We start from the raw sequence: 17024 nt of genomic DNA, 5'->3' as shown, positions 1-17024 counted from the left end.
GTGGGTATAGTATTCACCATCCAGTCTCCTGGGTTGCTATTGTGTGTGGCCAGTGCTGTGCAATGCTTAGCATGTATGTGTTGTATGTGCCATGACATGGACGGTGTTAGATGTGACAGCCCTGCCCCCATGTGGCGGGGCCAGGTAATAGACAGCAGGCTGACCCTGCACCTACATTGATAGCATGCTACAGGTATTCTCTGGTGTCAGTGGCATCTGTCAATACAGGGTATGTGTGTAAGGCATGGTATGTCCTTTGTGGATCACATTTGATGGAACCACAGTTGTTGCAGGAATCCAGTGGGAAGCATAATGAAGGCACACTGTCTGCAATTATGTACCTATTGTACTGATGGACAGGGTGCCATGGCCTCTGCAGGCCACTGCATTCACACCATAGTTACTATCAGTCACCAGTATGCAGTGTACTTCACACATCATGGCTGTTGCCTTGCCATGTGTGTGTGTATGATACATGGGTTGAGAGTGTGCTCTGGTTAATACTGGGGTTGCTAACTGTGATTGTCTGGCCTTGATGTCACATGTATGGGTACGGATATGCACGCCAGCCTCTCAGCTATTTCACAGCTATTTTTCCTGTACAGTGGACATTGTGATATGTACTAGGTCCACCATATAAGAAAATTGCAAAGCTCACTACATATTGGGCCCATGTGTGACACACACACACACACACACACACACACACACACACACACACACACACACACACACACACACTCTCCTCCACACAGAATACGAGGCACAAACATACATGCACACCTGTCATGTCCGGGAGTAGAACCCCTACCTAACTAGTTTATTACACTACAGCACTATGCAATTATAGTATGCTCCACGGTGATTACTTGCAGTACTCCTTCCCCAAAGGTGTATATGACATTGGCTGACATCAGCAGGAATGCCAAAGTAGGGCATTTGACATGTACTGAGTGTGACTAGCCTAAAATGCATTGCTCCCTACACAGACAGTAGAACACACACAAAACAACCAGAACTGATATGGGTGGGTATAGAACCCTACCAGAGTTCTGAATCACACTACAGCAGTACGCAGTTATGGCACACACTATGGAGATTACTGGGCTGCACCTTTCCCACATGTGTATTTTGGGGTGGATGACATCAGCAGCCTTACTAAGGTAGAGCATTTAAATTGTAGGGGGTGTGCCTACCCTACAAAACATTGCTTTCTTCTCAGACAGAGTCAGACAGACACACTCACACAAACACACACACAATTGCCAAGGCTGGGGTTTGAATTCCAACTTAACTTGTTTATCACACTACAGCAGTACACAGTTACTGCATGTGCCACAGAGATTATTGGCCGATTCTATCCTCAAAGGTGTATTTCGCAGTTGATGACATCGGCACACTTGTCAAAGTGGACCGTTGGAGGTTGAGTGTCTGTAAATGGACTCAAAAGCATTGCTCCCTACACTGACAAAGGAACACACACATAAACACACATACATCCACACGTGCCATGTCTGGCAATAGAACACCTACCTACATAGTGTATCACATGATAGCGGGACACAGTTACAGAATTCGCTATGGAGATTACTGGGCTACAGCTTCCCAGAGGTGTATTACTAGGTGGATGACATCAGCTGCCTCTCTATGCAGACACACACACACACACACACACACACACACACACACACACACACACACTCAGTTACCATGTCTGCAAATAGAGCTCCTACCTAACTACTTTATTACATGACAGCAGTACGCAGTCACAGGATGCGATATAGAGATTACTGGCCTACAATCTTTCCTGAGGTGTATTACTAGGTGGATGACATCAGCTGCCTTGCAAAGTTGATCATTTGGACTGTGGGGAGTGTGGATAGCCTAAAAAGCATTGCTCTCTACACAGACAGACAGACTCACACACAGTTGCCCTGTCTGGGAATATAACTCCTACCTAACTATTTTATCACACAACAGCAGTACGTAGTTACAGGATGCGCTATAGAGATTATTGGCCTACAATCTTCCAAGAGGTGTATTACTAGGTGGATGGCATCAGCTGCCTTGAAAAGGTTGAGCATTTGGACAGTGGGGAGTGTGGCTAGCCTAAAAAGCATTGCTCTCTACAAAGACCCAAACACTCACCCACAGTTACCATGTCTGAGAATAGAACTCCTACCTAACTACTTTATCACATGACAGCAGTACGCAGTTATGGCACGCGCTACAGAGATTACTGGCCTGCAATCTTCCTAAAGGTGTATTTCTAGGTGGGTGACATCAGCAACCTTGCCTAAGTTGTGCATTAAAATTCTTGGGAGTGTGACTACCCTAAAAGGCATTGCTCTTTACCCAATCAGACTGACAGGGTCTACCTGACATGGTCAACAAGCCATTTGATCGAATTTTATTTAGTCGACAATTCATTTGGTCGACAAGCAGTTTTATGTGGGGGGCTTTGCCCCCCACACCCCCCCTAACTATATATATCAACTCCAGGGTTGAACAACATTGGGGAGGGGGGCAAATCTGCCTGTCGACCAAATGAATTGTCGACCAAATAAAAGTCAATCAAATGGCTTGTCGACCATGTCAGGTAGACCCGACTGACAAGCACACAAACACAGTTGGCAAGTCTGGGATTCGAGCTCCTTCCTAACTAGCTTATCACACTACAGCAGTACACAGTTACGGGATGCTACACAGAATTACTAGGCCACAGCTCTCCCAAAGGTGTATTTCACATTAGACGACCTCAGCAGGCTTGTCATAGTAGGGCTATGGGGTGGGCAGTGTGTGTGCATGGGCCATTACCCATTCATCTAGGAGTTGGCGTTCCACATGTGGACACACAGAGAGTCATATTTCACAGGTTTCACAGCTGGCACATGCACCACATAGTTTGTACTGCTGACAGATACTGGTGGCTAGTATCTGCAGGGAGTGACATCTGCACCTCATGTGTTTGGGGCCTTTTGGCTGTGTGCTGGGTGGGACAGGCCTGGATGGCTCCTTGTCACAGTCACCCTCTTCCACACATCTATGTCCATCTACCTTTGGCTTATTATAGTGTGTTGTCCTTACATATATGTCTGCATTCCTATCCACTGTGTGTGCAAGGCATGAGTGGTGCATACTGATGAATGTATGTACTAACAACTGCGACTGCCAGATATGTCTGGTCCACTGGTGTTTGCAGACATGGCCTTCATGTGTTTGTGTGAGCATGCCCAGTGTGACCTTTCAGTATGTTGTTGACTTACATTGCCTTCATTTCTCTAAGTGTATGAGCATGTCCAGTTTGGCTGTCTGTATTGTATGTGTGGGTCAAGTCTAGGTAGTTTGTACTGCAGTGCTGCTGTTTATGTTGTACACCGACAGGTAGCATGCTGTCTCAGCAGGGTATCCATCGATCATTTGGCATTGACTGTTACTAGAGTTCTGCATAGTGGGGGGGCACACCTGACTATTTCCACATTTCTACACAGGATTGGGGGGGCACACCTGACTTTTACTATATGTCTATGTAAGATGGGTGGGCACACCTGACACTTGTACACACTTGCTAGGATTGTACTGTTATGTCGGGTACTCCATTTCAGTCTGTGGTCTAACCTATCACACTGGCTAGAGGCATATGAGTGTACTACAGATCTTAGCTTATAATTACCTACATATTAGTGTCTGACTTCCTAGCCTTCACAACTGACATCCCACTGCCTGGCCTGCTGTAGTCAGTCTGTGTAGGCCTGGGGCACGTTGCCCATAGGCCTCATTCAGAGGCCATAGCACAGCATTTGTTTGTGTTTGTCTACACCTGTCCTGCTGGTTGTGACTGTTGTTGGATATGTGACCCCCCCCCGACTGGCATGTGTGAGTCACTTACCTTGTGGCTGTCCCAGTATTGAGGGTGGTGCTGCAGGACTGCCTATGTTGGATGCACATAGTACACTCCCTACACATGGATAGGCACAGGTAGTGTAATGTTTGTCCTCCTTTTTACTATATGTGAGAGTCAGAGAGAGGTGTTATTCCCTGGGTTCCTCCCGTGTCAGTGTATATGCTATGCATTGTCTCTTTGCCAAGGTCAGGGCATACTGGACATGCCTCCTTCTGCCTACTGGGGCAGGGTCAGGTTGTTCCTCCTCTGAGTCACTCTGTGCCTGTGCAGGCCGTGGCAATGGTGGGGGGCTGTGTGGCCCTGCCCCATGCTGTTCCTGCTGCAGCTGTTTCCACAGGATCATATTGTGTAGCATGGCACATACAAGGACAATTTGGGTACATGTAGCTGGTGAGTACTGCAAGGGCTCCACCAGATTTGTCCAGGAACTGGAACTGTGACTTCAGCATCCCAAACACACTCTCTATTATGATTCTTGTTTGTGCATGTGCCTCATTATGGAGTTCTTGTTCGGGTGTGTGTTCATTTCTGATGGGTGTCATTAGCCACGGCTCCAGTGTGTATCTAGCATCTGCCACTAGGTGACCATGTGGGATGTTCCCATTGGCAAATCTCTGGTACAGCTGCTTCAGATGCCAGATGTGGGAATCGTGATAGCTTCCAGGGCAGCCAGCACACACGTTCATTGTTATGCCCTGAGCATTGCACACAACCTGGCAGTTGATGGAGGGGAAGCTCTTGTGGTTGATGTAGACCCTACCCCGCTCAACGAGTGGTGCTTTGATGCATATGTACATGCAGTCAATAGCACCCACTACCTCAGGGTAATCTGCTATTGTGGAACAGTTGCATATTGCTGGCCAACGCCTCACAGGTGTTGGGGAAATATACGTGATCAAAAACATGTGCTGACATGGCATCCAGGACCTGGTGGAGTACCCTGGATGCTGATGCCTGTGAGATCCACATCATATCCCCAGTTAGCCTTTAGAAGGTACCTGTAGCTAGTATTCTTAGGCCTACACATACCTTTGTATCCACTGGGATGGGTTCCCCCCTGTCAGTTCTGTGTGTGAGGCATGGCCAGCACAGCTCAACAATTTGCTGTAGGAGGTCCCTGTCCACCCTATAGCGCTCCACTGTCTCCAGCTCATGTAGCCATTGGTAGATTACCCTATATCTGTACACTCTTCTCTGTCTCCTCACTGTGGGTTGCTCAGCAGCATTTACATCCTTACCACCCTCAGCCTCTTCCACAAGTTGTTGTATGGTAGCTATTGCAGCCCCTAACATTTTGCAGTTGTGAGTGTTAAAAGTTGCCTGCTTGTTTACACTGGTGGTGTAGAGTGTGGGAAAAACTGGAGGGGTAGGTGTTTGCATAGTTTATAGTAGTGTTCTGGGCTGGGCGGTCTGCTGACTGTGTAATTGGCTGGTTCTGATAAGCTAGTACTCTTTGATTACCTTCCTACTGCTGTTTAACCTTTCCATTGCCTTCCTGTTTAAGCCCATGTGCGTGCCGCTCAGAGTACTCAAATGTGCACACTGCTGCTATTTCCTGGTTTAACCTCTTTTTTCTTCCTGTATGACCCTGTGCATGGCATGCACACCCGCTTAGGCTTTGTAAAGACTGCTAGGCAGGTTTAGACACCCCCCCAGCTTATCTGTGATAAGCTAGGAGCAACCCCTGGCCACAGGGCTCTAATCCGCTTACAGTATGCCTGGCACACACACCCATGATGTCACCTACTTCCTAGGCTTGCACCCAGCTATTCATACTCTTACACTGTTGGGACCTGCCTCACATCCTGGGGAAACTGGGATTCACTATCCTTCCCCTCATTTGCATAGGATTGCCTGCTAATGCATAGTTACATGTGTCACACTGAGCCTCCCCCCTTAGCAACCTCTACTCACTGGGCAGGTTGTCTTCTGCCTGCCATTGACTTGCATGGCAGAATACTGATTTTAGTTAGAATGCTTAAGTTAGGTTTGTTTTACTTCCCCCCGATCCCATTTGTGCACCGCTGCCCTACGCTTAAACAGCCAAGATAGGCTAATAAGAATTAAAAGTTGATTTTTTTAAGTTTTGTACTGTTTGCAATGCCAACGGCCTTATACTTGGCCATTGGCATGCTTACTAGATGATATGCAACATTTATTTGGGGCTATCATTCCTCCGTTTTGGATTTTGCAGACATGTACTCGGTTACTAACCGAGTACATTTCTGCTGATTGCACTAGTCCTGCACGGACGGTCGCAAGCTTCCTGGATCACAAATTCACCTCATTTGCAAGGATTTCTCCTGCAAATTGGGTGATTTGCATACATGGGCTTCATCCATGCAAGATTAGTGCAGGAGTGCTTGTGCACGTCCCTGCAGGCTGCTCCTGGATCGTACAGTGGATATATTGCCTGCTTGTGCTCCTGCGTCGATCTTGCATGTCGTGCAAGCTTTTGAGAATCCAGGGGTAAGTGTATACTCTTTTGAGTGAACAAACTGACTACACAAGCATAACTCACACCTTCTTTCTTCTAATTTTAGTTTTCCTAATGATTTTCTTGCTGCCTTAAATACTGAGGGGATTTATAAAGGCTACCACACAGTGTAGACTGCAAGTACACTTAGTATAATCTTTCTGAGAGACTAGAAAGTACAAAAAATGTGGTAGGGATGTTCCTGAATACAGATCATGTACACTTACGAGAAGATTCACTGTTATCATGTGCCATTTACAGAGTGCCATTTTGTATTCATTAAACAGCTCTACACATAGTGTAGAGTCACCAAACAAAGGTAAACAGCAAAGTATGCTAATGAAAGCATAAACAGCTGAATTACATGCTAATAAACCAATCCAATATAGTGGAGCCTTTCAGGAAGCTATAAAGTAACCATGTTGACATGGTGCAACCCTTTGTCATGAACAAAAAACATACTGGAATACAGCCACCATCAAACTTAGAAAAATATAGTATTGTTAAGGGCTGCTGCTGCTCTTTTGCATGTCTATGTGCAACAGGCTCAAATCTATGCTGCTGATGCTGTTGATAGACTTTGTTCAAGGAGCACAGGGTTGATAGAAAAACATCAAAGAAACTCTGCCACCTCTGCCACCCCCACCTCAGACCCAGAGAAAACTGAGAACCTATACCAGTGGAAACCAAGGTATATGTAGCATTAAAGATATTAGTTACTGGTACATTCCAAAGACCCATGGGGGTATATAGGGGTGTCCAGGCTTCAGACACCAGAATATTTCATCAATGTCTCAATGCTATGCTAGAACATTCAAGGGAATACATCTATTTCCCACGCATACCACAGGAGAAAGAAAGAACAATGCAGGAATTTTATTCTGTAACACACTTCCCTGAAGTGTTGGGGGCCATAGACTGCACTCACATAAAAATAAAAGCACTACCCAGTGAACAGGGAAGGACATACATCAACAGGAAGAGGTTCCATTCAGTTAATTGCCAGGTTGCCTGTAATGCCTGAGGGATCATCTTCAATGTCTGTGCAGGCAACCCAGGCAGTTTCCGCGACTCGCACATACAGCACACCTTGCAGCTTTACACAAAGTTAGTTAGGATAATGTTCCACAAGGCCATCTACTGGGTGATGCAGGTTAGGCACTGGAACAGTGGCTCATGTCACCCATCAGAAATGCACACACACCCATAGAAGATGGATATAGCAGTCCACTCTCAAACTAGAAACATCATGAAGCATGTGTTTGGCTTGCTTAAGTTGTGGTTCTGCTGTCTAGATACATCAGGACTTGCCCTGCAGTATGACCCAGGCACCAACATTGAAATTCTCACATTCTGTGCCATGTTGTACAATATCATCTTGAGGAAACAGCTGCAATAGGGACAGCAAGGACCAGGACCATACATTCCTGGACCACAGACAAAGCCAACACCTCTAGCACACAGATAAGGTTTCTGAGGAAGAATACCCAGCTGTAGAGGACCCTGGTAGATGTAGGCATACACAATATGCCCCTGCCCTGGCTAAGAGGCAAAGGTTAGCACACATCTCAACCTAAGACTCAAAGGTTAAGGCACACACTCAGAAATTAGGAGGCAAATGATAATATACACTCAGCAGTAAAGGAATGAACATAACAACCTAAGCACATAGAAATATTAAAACTGATGCCATCCAATGCCCACAAACTTTACTTACACATGTCATGTCTGTGTACGGATAGCATCAGACAGAGACAGCCCCAAAACACACAACTCATGACTGCAGTAATATCAAGGGAAGTACTGAACCTGTATTATACGAATAAATGTGTAAGAAGACAAACTATCTGCATACTATCGATCATAAATTAACACAATCAGAACCAAAGTGAGGTGCTACCAATGGAAATAGGTTCATAAGTTCATAGGATGATACTAGGCTATTGGCTTGGAAGCCCTTATAAGCCTAGCCAATAATTTTGCCCATGTTCTCTCAAAGTCAGCACCTGTTTCCCCTGCCCAGCAGGGACACAGGTGGGATCCCAGGTGTGTATTTTCTGTTTCCCAACTAGCCATCCAGTTTCCTCTTAAAGAGGGCTAGAGAGGTAGTCTGCTTGACATGGAGAGGGAGTCTATTCCACAGATGGGGGAGCTTTGGGACACAAATATATCCCGCCAACAAGTTCTATTAATGTCAGAGACTAGGTTAAGGCCTTGCATATGGTTTGTTCAAGTGGAGCTTGTCTTATGGATATACGGCCTTGTATGCCAGACACAGGTCACCTCCAAGCAGTCTGTATGAGACTGAGTAGAGGGAAAGGGCTTTTAGCCTATCTGTATAGGATAGGTGTTTGAGACCCTGAATATTCCTGGTCAGGAACCTCTGTGATCTCTCCACTGCTGCATGTGTTTGGCAAGGTACATGCAGAAGGGGGCATTGTACTCGATAATGGGTCTGATAAGGGAGGAGTACAAGGATGTTATGACCTCCTCGTTACTGGATGAAATACCCTTATTTATGAGGTGGGCCTTGTAGAAAGCCATCCGTACAACAATGATGGAGGTAACATGGTGGTCAAAATTCAGGTTGCTATCAACCTGGATGCCCAAGTCCCTCACAACTGATTGCATGCTTAGTATGTTCTTATTAATGTGATAATTAGTGGAGATGGCATTTTCCCCAAATGGGATAATGATGCATTTCTTGGCATTCAGTTTGAGGCCATGCTTCTGGCACCAGTTATTAGTTTGGGTAGGGCCCTCTTGGAGGATGTTCGCATCACTAGGGGAAATTAAGACAGTGCCCAGCTTGCAGTCATCTGCAAACTTGGTCAGCCACAGATCACTCATTTTGGCTTGCACCTCAGAAAAGAAACAGTAGAGGCTCTAAGACCGATCCTTGGGGTACACCGATCATTACGGGTTTACTACTCTAGGTGGCTTCCCTTACTTTGACTGAGTGGGTTTTATCAGTTAGCCAGTTAGCTACCCATCTCGTAACATAAGGGTTGATGCCTAGTTGGGACAGTTTATCACTGCTCGACAGTGGCACAGGAAAATAACTTTCTTGGGTGGCATATGTCAGGGAACCTTGTTGGCTAGGCTTACATAGGCCCTTGGGCCGATAGCCTAGTACCTACCCAAGAACCTATGAACCTATTATGCCTGAGTAGGGAATAGTGTCAAAGGCTTTGGCTAGGTCAAGGTAGGTGGTGTGCACCATCTTCCCCTTATCCATGGCTTTGGTGACTGCTTTGAAGAAGTCAACCAAGTTTAACAGGCATGCTCTCCCTTTGACAAAGCCAAACTGTGTGAGGTCAAGCATTTGGAGGTTGCCAATGTCCTTGTTTATAAGGTCCATGATAATGCGTTCCATGGCCTTGCAGATCAGGCTAGTTATGCTGATGGGCCTATAATTGCCTGGATCAGTGGATGCTCCACCTTTGTGTAGAGGGATGACGTGGCTGTCTCCATTCAGCTGGGATGAAGCCGGTGCTCAGGCTTTGGTTGAATAGAGTGTCTAATTGAGCTGAGAGCTCATGCCTGAGTTTATGTAGGATACAACCAGGGATGTTATCAGGTCCCATGGAGACTGTACTTTTTGCCTTTGAGAGGGCATTGAGTACCTGCTCCCAGGTGATGAGGGCAGGGGGGGCAATGGTTTACTGATGGGGGGGGCAGGGGGTGAAGTTTTCACTGAACCTGTCTGTCAGCAGGTTGGCTATCTCTATGACATTTGTGTATGTGGTGTTATTGACCACCAGTTCAGAGCAGATTTGGGTATTGCCTTTGAGATTGCAGACATATGTGAAGAAGGCCTTGTGATTGCTCTTGGTGGATGTGGCCAATTTGGACACGAAGTTAGCATTAGAGGATTTCACCAGTGACCTTATTTGCTTGTTCAGACAAAGGAGAGATTACTTCCAACTTGGCACCTGCTCCTTCTTAGCCCTGGACAGCAATTTTTTTTCCTTCTATTATAGAGTTTATTTATTGCCACTGTCCACCAGAAAGGTTTACTCTTCCTTGAGGAAGATGATTTGGTCCTGTCAGATATTGCTGAGTCCATACAGCTATGTAGGTGCTCATATAGTTTTTGCTGTAGGCTTAGACATTAGTGCTAGTTCCAAATGAAGGGACAGTGGCTGGGAAGCTGCTTATACCTGCTCTGAGGAGATTGTAATCAGCTTTGGACAAGGGGCGAGGGGGTCAGGGGAGATGGAGACTTCAAAAGTGATTGCTTTATGGTCGCATCTTACCAAAGAGGATGACACTGTAAGAGTGCTACAGTGGCTACTCATGTTGGTTAGGACCAGGTCGAGGATATTTTCTCCTCTCATAGAAGTGTCGGCCAGCTGATACAATGCATTGGCAGTGACGAAGTTGAGGAATCTCTGGCCGTTCATGTTTGGGCTAGAATAGGTCTTCCACTCTATGGTTGGGTAGTTAAACTCACTCAGGATCAAGGTAGAGGGTTGAATCTTGATGGATTCAAGTAAGTCCAGATAGGTAGGCTGGGTGTCCTGAGCCATGGTTGCAGGTCTGTAACTAGCTATGATTTGAATAGGTGTTTTGTCAACAGTTAACTCCACTTGGAGTGTCACCTGTGCATCATACCATCTGACCAGCCTGCAGGTGTGTATATCTTTGACAAATATTGAAACTCCACCTTCTTTGACTTTCTAGCCCTCCATTTGAGGTCTGAAAGTATGGTAGGATGAGTAACGTGGTAAGCATGGGGTGCTTTCCACAGCTTTGAACCAGGTTTCAATGACTGCACAAATGTCAGCATTCTCCAGGGCAAGGAATGCTTGCAATGAGAGCAGTTTCACGCTCAGACTCCTAGCATTTAGCAGCATGACCTTTAAATTTTGTTTATAAGAATTTTTCATGTTGGTAATTTTGTGCTCATGACTTTGCCTAAAAAAGGCACTATGGAGGAGAAAAGAGCATTTGCCAGAAGCCTAAAGCCCAGGGGAGACAGACAGCCATCTCTGGCAAAGCATCGTGGTCTGCCAATCATGTCCTCCCAGGCTGTCAGGTACTGTATCCCCTTGGAATGACATCAGAAACTAAGCCAATTGTTAAAGTCAATCATTTTCTGCTTGTATTGAGGTATCATTCTGGGTAATGGTAGGATGTTGCTTAAGGCTAGGAACATACCTACCTGGGACACATATTAAGTGAGCTCAATCATGTCTCTCTTCATAGAGAGGTACGTCTCAAGTCATTCACACCAACATGGACTATGACAAAGTCATAACAGTATCTGTTGTTGAGAGACTTGAGTGTGTGCATGATATGGTGGATTCTATCACCTGACAAGAAACTTAATGTGACTTTCTCCTTGTCTAGCCTAGTGAGGGGCACATCGTGTGTCTCATGATAGAGTCTCCTATGACTAGTATGTTGGCTTTGTGGTTGAGCCTTAGAGGCTGTGAGACACAGACGCGTGTGCTATGTGTGATGCCTGGTGCTGTAGGTTGTGATGTGTGTGTGATTTTTGCTTTGGAGGTCTCTTTTGTTTAGGTATGTTTTTGTTGAGAACCCCTGCATATGTAAGAGTGTGTTATACAGTTGTAGGTGGTGTAAGAGGTGTGGTGTTCATAGTGTTTGTGCAGGCAACATTCTCAGTGCCAGATGTACTGGCTTGTGACTGAGACAGCAATGATTCTAGGTTCTTAATGTGATTGCATCTCTCACATATTGTGTTCCTATGTGGTAGTAGTAGAGGGTTGCCTGTACATAAGGCAGTTGCTACACTGTCTCAGGATTCCCATATCAACTAGACTAGCCAGAGAAGCCACAGAAAATTGTCCATCTATGGTTATCAGAATCTGTGTAAGAGAGGATAGAGATAGTAGAGTGTGTACTATCTTGAGCAGAGTACCTATAGGTCTGAGTAGGGCTGGATAAAATCAATACAGTAGCTGCAGACAAGGGCCTCACTCACACAGGAGTGCTGATAAGGGAAAAAATGCAACTGAGATACCTTGCAAAGGGATAAAACAGCACAGTGGCAGTGCACAACTGGCAAACAAGCACAAACCCATGCAAATGCTGGGTTTAAATACCACAAAAATGAAAGTAACATAGAAACACTGGAACTGACCATTTAACCCTTGTCCCTGAGTTCTTAGCTCAAATCTCTATGCCAGACCAGTTTCAAACAGTTCACTTACTCCCACTAAGTGCAGGCATGCTCCGGCCAACACAAGATGGCATAGCAGGAAACACAGGAATCACACAAACAGATCTGAATACAGCAAGATCTGTAACCAAACTATGCTAAATATATTTAAACTCTGTTTAGGTCAATTTAACACCGGAAAACAGATATCCACTTAAATATAACAGTAGCAAACCAGAACAAACTGATTTAAACAAATTAACCAATTAACCAATAAAAAAGCTCAAAACTGAGCCCTGTTCCAGCAGTCTTCAATCAGACAAGTTCTAACTGCACACTCCTGCCATTAGGGAGCAAGGGAACCCTCTCCAAAAAAGATGGCCTGGATTAGTGCTCAAGCTAGGGTCTATATTACATGAACGAGCGATCAAAATGTCGAGTACAAGTTACTCGACATACTTTGATCGAACGTTCATGTAATCAGAAACTCCAAATGTTGAAATTTGGAGTTCTAAAATGTTTTGATTGGCCTTCCTAGTGAGTGTTGCATGTGACGTAAACATGCTACACTGCTTGGAATGGCTTCCTAAGAGGCTGCTTTATTTAATATACCAACTCCAAGATCGCTGTACATTGAGGAAAGGGCAATTTCCTGGTAATCATTTGTGTCAAAAGTTGCTTTGCGATTACTGGAAAATTGCCCTTTCCCCAATGTACAGTGATCTCAGAGTTGGTATATTTAGTTGGGGGGGTTATGGGGGGCACAGCCCCCCACACCAGGGGGTGTGGGAGTGAAGCCCCCCACTTTGTTTTAAAAGTATGTGTGCTTGTGTAGGTGTTTGAGTGTTTTAGTGATGTGAGTGTGTAGGGGTTTGTATGAATTGGTTGTATGTGTGTGTGCTGTATGTTAGGTGTGGGACAAACAAAATCTTTCGATTTTGTATTTTTCAGTGTTTTTAGGTTTTGATGACATGATCGAGGGATCAAAGTGTGTCGAGTATGTTGTACTCGACATTTTGATTGCTCGTTCATGTAATATAGACCCCTCAAGTTATACAAACAAAGCTAGATTCAGCAGGTCTAAATCTAGTCTATAGTACAGCAAACAAGGCGCACCAATTTCAGAAAGATACAGTTCAAATAAGAGACACAATAAGCCTTTAACCAGCAATTCCAAGCTCAGAAAGGCAGAATCTATCCTATCCTCCTACAAGAGTGCAGACCTGAAGCCCAAGTGCTTAAACTAGAACTAAGACACTTTTAGAATAACAGACACTAAGCCTTCAACCAGTAACTCAAAACTTAGAAGGATGTAAGCTACCTCTCCTGCCAGAAGAGTGCAGACCACAAACTTTCTTAATGTAAAACAACTGTCCTGAAGCCTAAGTGCTTAAACCAAAAGGCTTAGAATAACAGTTACAATTTAATCAGGCTACTAACAAGCAGTAATAAATGCAGCAGAATAAGTGCAATTGAGTACTTTTAAGAACATGCATAAAAGCAAATTAAAGTAATAAAGTAGGAAGAAACACAAATATAGTATTTTTTAGGTTAAGTGGGAAGGGATGAAACATGATCATTTAAGGTTGAGAAACTAAGGGGGGTGGGGTTTCCTAAATTATCTCTCTCTACTCAGTAGAATAAGCTGATGAGATGGGACTGGGAGGAGTGTCCAAAATGAGATTTATAGTAGGGGCAGGCCACTCAAAATCCACCAAATTTAAGAAGGACTAGGCAGGTGGGAGGGGGAACTCTTAAAACTCCAACAGAACAGAAAACTTAAAACAAATGTAATACTAGAATAACATACAAAATAGATAAATGATATTTATAATATACAGGTATGCTTTGTACACAATAAATGGCATCAAGCCGGCCACTTACCCACTGTACACAACATAGTCAACAGGACAATTATATCAACAGTTTCACAAGGATAATAAAAAGCAGGAATGCAATATCATTTGTTTGAGTGCATGAATTGCAATACTAAATGAAAAAAGCCTTCCAAAATGAGCATTTACAGAAATACCCACAATCCTGTTATGATCTAAATATGCATATATCAACATACTGAGAAAGACTCTCTTAGCTATCCACTCTGTGCATCAGACTGTCTGAAAAATATGTATTAATGTGTGTATTAGTAATATGCTTAGTGCATTTAGAGCTTGAAAAGGATTAACACATTTATTCTATTTCATACTGCATAAATCTGTACAAACTGCAGATGCTTTCTGACCTTGTATTGTTAGCTGAAATATTTCCTTGTGCCTTGGAAATTTACTGAGAAGCAGATGATTTCTGCTTATGTTAGGAAAATAATGAATAGAACAATACTACTTGTATGAAGCGTAGACAAGAAGTTCCGTTTGTGCTGTGAGAAAATACACAGCTGTAGAAGCTATAGATAATTAGGACAAAGCCTGTTTGAAAATATGAACTGCAATCAGCATTTGCTTGTATCTGAGTTAGAAGAGTACCTTGAAATGTAACACTGTACAATAGAAGCCTGTAAACAAATTAGTGCCCACCAAGGCCAGGTTGTTTTTCTCAAAAGTTTCTCACAAATCTAATCATGTCAGCAGAAAATCTGAGTAACATCTGCTGTAGAACAATACTGAAAGTTGTATTTGATTACGTCAGCCATAGAAGGCCATGTCTTGTAAAACAGTATAAGAATAAGCATACTTCCTGTTAGTAGTTAGACAAATCCTTGTATTTGCATGTTTTTGTCTCCTTGCAGCAAGTGATTAAATCTGCCTTAACTGAACCTTACGTGTATTGGTCTTTGAAATTTTTTCCTTTGACAAATTGGTCCTTCAGACCGGAAACCCTCACTTCGCCTCAGATCAGACAGGCCAGGTGGCTTGAAACCATACGGGGAAGAAACCACATCGGTTCTTCTTAGTTGACAAGCCCTCCGACTGAATTGTTGTACAAAAGAGGCCAGCCACTTTCTGATCTGTGACTGAAGGATGGGTTTACTCAAACCAGGTGATCAATCACGAAGGCTCAGGTAAGGTGAATCTACCTTTTTTTTCTGTTTTAGATCAGGGACTAGATTTGCATTGTTTTTGTCAGGACTATTATTATTATAAGTCAGGGACAAAAAAGATTGCCGTCTTGTCATAGATCAGGGAAACAGAGCAGGTAGGCAGTCATTCTGAAGAGACTATAACAATATCCATGGTACCACATTAAAAAATAAGAAGTTATGTAATGATTAAAAGGGTAGAACAAAATGGGTAATAATTGTACAAAAAGATCCCAAAGTCCACCGTTAACCGAAGACGCGAAATACATGCAGTCACAGCGTGCTGATAATATTAAATACTACTCAAAATGGGTTAATAAGTATGAATTTAATGGTAAACTAGAAAAACCCTCTGTTGTCAAACTTGTCAAACAGCTTAAAACCAATTCTAAAGGTCGGGTAAAAAAGCAACGTCAATTATGAATTCCTCAGGCACACAGGTGGATTGAGGAAGTGAACCGAAGGGAACAAAAGAATAATAATTCAAAAGCGATGTTTTTAGATAAGGAGGACAATAACTTAGTAAAAGCATCAGCCCCTCCGCCTCCCTTACCAGAATATGAAGCAAGTGGACAAGTTAGTCCACCCCCGCGATATCCTGCTGTCACTGTAAATAGAGACACTACAAAAGCGAAACCGTTTATTAGAGATCCCGTCGAGACCAGGTCTCGAACACGGGCAGGAAACTCAAAAGGGGACATTGAGTTATATCAAGTGGGTAGGAATTCACAATCTATAAGTGAAGAAGAAATATGCCCACTTATAGAAGTGCCTAATCCTCAGGCAGGACAAGAAGGTCAGGACCCAACTATTCTAGTGTATAGACCCTGGACTCCGGAAGACATCCGGAAAGCCACTGAAGGAATTCCCCATCCAAAAGTTAATTTTAGAAAGTTCTTAGAATATTTGCAAGGAATGAGGCTAAGTTATAATTTAAACGGAGAAGAGGTAGAAAAAGTAGTCAGACAAATTGTGGGACCAGATTGGCCCATGATTAGTGGCGACTGGAATTCCCATGACGCTGCACTCAGGCCCCTCCCACACAGCAGCACAGAATTAGACAACAGAGTGAAAGGTCTTACAGACCATATCTCTGAGAAATGGAAGCCTAGGAAAACTGGACTTGCATTAATCAATGCATCCCACAGGAAGGTGAAACTATTGACAGATACTATGTCAGACTATTAGAATGTTTTAATAACCATTGTGGAATGCAGGTTCCTGAAGATCAGACACACGATTCCCCATATGAGCAGCAGTTAAAGAATGTCTTTTTGAAAGGCAGTATCGCACCCATAAGCAGCTTTATTACAAAGCACATGGTAGATCATCGTACAAGCAGGTTACAGTCATTACTTGAATGCTAGGCATGCCAAAAGGCATTTTAATAGCAAAAAGAAAAAGAAAGCCCAAGTATTTTCTTTAGAAGATGGAGCAGAAGTTTATGTAGTACAGTCCGGGAAAAAGGGCAAGAGAA

The sequence above is a fragment of the Protopterus annectens genome, chromosome 7.part0 (genome assembly GCF_019279795.1).
Source record: "Protopterus annectens isolate FY-2018-M chromosome 7.part0, PAN1.0, whole genome shotgun sequence".
NCBI classification, from domain to species: Eukaryota; Metazoa; Chordata; order Ceratodontiformes; family Protopteridae; genus Protopterus; species Protopterus annectens.
The sequence above is the reverse complement of the archived record's forward strand: the minus strand, read 5'-3'. Positions refer to the sequence as shown.